Genomic DNA, 4,624 nt, shown 5'->3' with positions numbered 1-4,624 from the left:
ATCCTTGTAAACCGTGTGTTATGCTGGGGGAATAATTATTCTCAATGGGGTTTTTCCATGTGCCCATTTTCAAGCAACTATGTCAGGAGAGCAGGGATAATTGATACACAGACATAATTCCATAATTGGTTTGAGCTTCATCTTTCATCAGTCCGTTTCCAAAATCTACTAAAAATAACAAAATTAACTCTAATTTTCATTGACTTTCTGTTGTCCTTCCTCTCCCGGGAAGAAGTGTTTACGAGCTCCAAAGAGGAACAGGCCAGGTTAGATTCAGCAATTGAACAGGCTAAGCAATTAAGATCTGACGCTAGCATGCAATATGACATATGAGCAAGAAGTCATCTAATTTAATAAGTGGAATTACAGAATGAAGAAGTCATTCTAGCTTACATTGCATTAAAAGTTGTTCTAAGAAAACACAAATGTTTGAAGTGTTTCTAAGAGGGCAAAATAATTCTTCATTTCATAAATGCATTTGCTAAAAGGTACCTTTCCATAGTAAGTTCCTTTGGTACATTAATAAAATTCAGGTTATGGCTGGGCATGGTGGCTCACTCCTGTAATCCCAGCACTTTGGGAGGCTGAGGCAGGCGGATCACTTGAGGTCAGGAGTTCGAGACCAGCCTGGCCAACATAGTGAAACCACATCTCTACTAAAAATACAAAAATTAGCTGGGTATGGTGGCGGGCGCCTGTAATCCCAGCTACTTGGGAGGCTGAGGCAGGAGAATTGCTTGAACCCAGGAGGTAGAAGGTGCAGTGAGCTGAGATCATGCCATTGCACTCCAGCCTGGGCCACAGAGTAAGATTCCTTCTCAAAAAAACAAAACAAAACAAGACAGTGCTGGAATAACACACTATGATTTTTTTTAGCAAAATAGTTTTCAGTTAATTATTTGAAAAAAGCCATCAACATTGGATCAGGGGAAAAATATTTAAATATATTTTGTAAACATATAGTCTTCCTTTTCTTGCCCATTGAAGAGATGTCGTAGGGTGGCATTGGCCAGATATCTTTAAATAAGTGAAAAAGTATCTCGTAACTGAAACAGGAGGATGGGCATGCGCCAGGGTAGTGTGACATTTCAGCACTAGCCTGACCACCCTCTCTGGGGTCTGATCACTATCCGCAGACAGCATTGTGTGCTATCTCGAAGGCCTTCCATTTCACCTGGGCTTGCTGCAGGTACTCTGGGGAAGGAGCCTTCTTGGCAGGCATTTCCAGATGGTTTTGTGATGACCCAGTTCTCACAATAAAAGCCATACTGGGAGAGAACAGAAGCTGAGAGGTTAACGTGGGAAGCCCAGGTTCCTTCAATCCTGCTGGAGCAGCTTCTGAATTTCAGAGAGGGGCAGAGCTGTGACCTGTCCTTCACCCCAAGGTTTGATTTGTTGGTTAGCACATTTGAGAAGGGAAGAGGGCAGTTTGTCATGCTTTATTCGCGGGAGGCTCAGCGTGGAAACTTCTGATGCTGCTCACATTAAGGCTCTGAAGTCAATTACTGTTCATAAGGCTGTTGAGTTCTCTCTTTTTTCCTACATTAGTGGAAAAGGACCAGGAGGCTTGGCATATGTGAATTTCAGGGACACCTTGCAGCCGTAATAATGACTCCATTCCTTTGTTGCTAGTAAGTGGGAAAGCAGGAATTGAGCACGTTTCCAGATGTTGGGCTGCCTGAGAAACCCCTCACAGCCAAGTCCTACTCAAAAACGCTCAATGGCTTCCCAAATTCAGCCCCTCCAGTGCTGTATTCTTCTACCTGGCCCCCAAATGACCGCTGCCCTCTAGTCCCTTGCTGATTCTCTTGCTTTAATATTTGCAGTTCTGCTGTTTCCTGAGCACTTTCTGTACTTCCCGGTCCTGCGTCTTTGCTTGGGCTGTCCCCTGCCCTGGTAAAAATCTGGCTGGTCCTTGAAGCTCAGCTTCGACTTCACTTTTTTTCAGGAAGGTTTTCAAGTATCCCCAACCATTTCCCATGTCTCCTTCTTTCTCTCTTTCTTAAAAAAAATGTTTTAAAGACAGGGACTCGTTCTGTCGCCCAGGCTGGAGTGCAGTGGTGCAATCATAGCTCACTGCAGCCTTGACCTCCTGGGCTCAAGTGAACCTCTTCAGCCTCTTGAGTAGCTGGGATGACAAGTGCCCGCCCCTGCACTCAGCTGGTATTGGTCATCTATGTATGTACGCATGTAGGTATATATGCATGTATATGAGACAGGGTCTCACTTTCACCCAGGCTGGAGTGCAGTGGTGTGATCATAGCTCATTTCAGCCCCAAACTCCTGGGCTCAAATTATCTTCCTGCCTCAGCCTCCCAAGTAGTTGGGATGACAGGCATGCACCACCATGCCCAATATGTTGCTCCCCAACGGGCCCACGGAAACTCAAGGAACACTCCAGATGGCCTAGAGAGCATCTGGAGTGTTCCATCTATGGTCTCAGAGAAGACAACACAACCCATGGGTCCCTGCACGCACAGCACGTGGGCCCTATTCCCAGGGCAGTTCAATCTTAATTTTAGCCGGGTGGGGAAAATGTCAAAGTGCCCAGGGCCATCGTGACCTAGGGGCATGGCTGGTGGCCGGTCCACCCTGTTGAGATGACCAGCACCACTCAGACCACTCAGCGGGGGACTGACTGGGGCCGCGGACAGCGCTGGCTGGAGGAGACGTTTCTCTGGGCAGTCCCCAGTTCTCCAGCTCTAATAGATGCATTTCTCACCTATTTTTAGAAATTTCCAGAAAAGGAGGTCTCACTCTTTTCTTGCATGGAGAATGGGAGAGAGCATGGGTTAGCGAAGGGTACGTCTGGGAAACTCTGGAAACTGTTTTCTGGGAGGGCCCTGAGGTGGAGAAGGACGTCCAAGAGGGCCGCTCCGTCCTGGTTCTGCAGGCGTCGGGCAGGAAAAGGGGGAAGGGACACTTCAGCTTGCTGCGGCCACTGAGGGCAGGTGATCGCGTGCAGAGGGTACCCTGGGCTTTCTGGATTCTGAGAAAAGCCCAGTGTCGAGGGTGGTGGGTGAGGAACGGGGTGGGGTGTTGCGGGGGGCAGGGGGCACGTCTCCCATTTCAGCACCGAGGGCTGAACTCTGTGGTTCCCAGAATCAAGGTATAAGTCACGTAGCTGGGGAAGGTTCCCAGAATGAGGCTACAAGTCACATAGCCAGGGAAGGAGGGGCTGGAAGACCCTGTGTTGGCCGCGCAGAGTGGGGCCTCCGCGTGACGCGGCTGCACGAATACCTACCGCGTGTGGGGAGAGCCAGGAGGTCTCCGCACAGACCCCTGACCACACGCCACCCTTTCGGGAAGGTGCGCACCGCAGGTGATGAAACCTGCACGGGGCCTGGAGGGCTCTGCCTGCATCACAGATCCCGCCACGGCTGCCAAGGCGGGCTTTCTCCAACCCCCGGGATCCAGCCAGGGGAGGAAACAAGGACTTCGGTTTTGATGGCTGTGGGGGTGTCATTCTTTCCCTTTAATTCTGAGATGCGTTGAGAGTTGGCTGCAGGGGTTGGCGGCTCCTCCCCGTGTCTGGAGTTGCTCAGGAAATCCAGAAGTCACTCCTGGGGGCCTTGCAAGGTGCCCCACGCTGCGCAGCAGAGCCCGTTGCGCCCTCCAACATCGGACTCCAAGTTCTTCAGCCTCTGGACTCGGGCTCACACCAGCGATCTGCCGGGGGCTCTCGGGCCTTCAGCCACAGACTGAAGGCTGCGCTGCGCTGTTGGCTTCCCTACTTTTGAGGTTTTGGGACTGGGACTGGCTTCCTTGCTCCTCAGCTTGCAGACGCCTGTTGTGGGACTTCACCTTGTGATCGTGTGAGTCAGCATCCTTAATATACTCCCCGTTGAATGTATTTCTATCTTATTAGTTCTGTCCCTCTAGAGAACCCTAATACAAGAATTACTAGAATATATAAGATAGTTAGCAAGTTTTCTGGCGACAGAATCAATACACAATGTCAACTGTGTTTCTCTACACCAGCAACAAACAGAAATTCAGTTTTATGTAAAGAAATTAAAAAAAAGTAACAATGACAAAAAATAGGGAACTAAGGATACATCTATAAAAGACTTATGGAGAAAGCTCAAACAGATACCATGTTTATAAAAAGAAATACTTAATGTCATAAAGATGTCCGTTCTTAACTGACTTATAGATTTAATGTAATTTCTTTTGAAGTTTCAATAAGAATTTTTTCTGAAATTGGACAAGACGAATCTCAAATTTAAAATAGAAGGGAAAAGTGCCAAGAATAATCTAGACAAAGGGTCCCCAACCCCTGGCACTGCTCTGTGGCCTGTTAGGAACAGGGCCTCACAGCATGGGGTGAGTGGCAGGTGACTGGGTGAAGCTTCATCTGTACTGACAGCCACGCCTCATCACTCTCATTACCACCTGAGCTCCGCCTCCTGTCAGATCAGCAGTGGCTTCAGATTCTCATAAGAGCAAGAGCCCTATTGTGAACTGTGCGTGCCAGGGATCTAGGTTGCGTGCTCCTTAGGAGAATCTAATGCCTGATGATCTGTCACTGTCTCCCATCACCCCGAGATGGGACCATGTAGTTGCAGGAAAACAAGCTCAGGGCTTCCACTGATTCTACACTATGGTGAGTTGTAGAATTATT

The sequence above is a fragment of the Pan paniscus genome, chromosome 8 (genome assembly GCF_029289425.2).
Source record: "Pan paniscus chromosome 8, NHGRI_mPanPan1-v2.0_pri, whole genome shotgun sequence".
Taxonomy (NCBI): domain Eukaryota; kingdom Metazoa; phylum Chordata; class Mammalia; order Primates; family Hominidae; genus Pan; species Pan paniscus.
The sequence above is the reverse complement of the archived record's forward strand: the minus strand, read 5'-3'. Positions refer to the sequence as shown.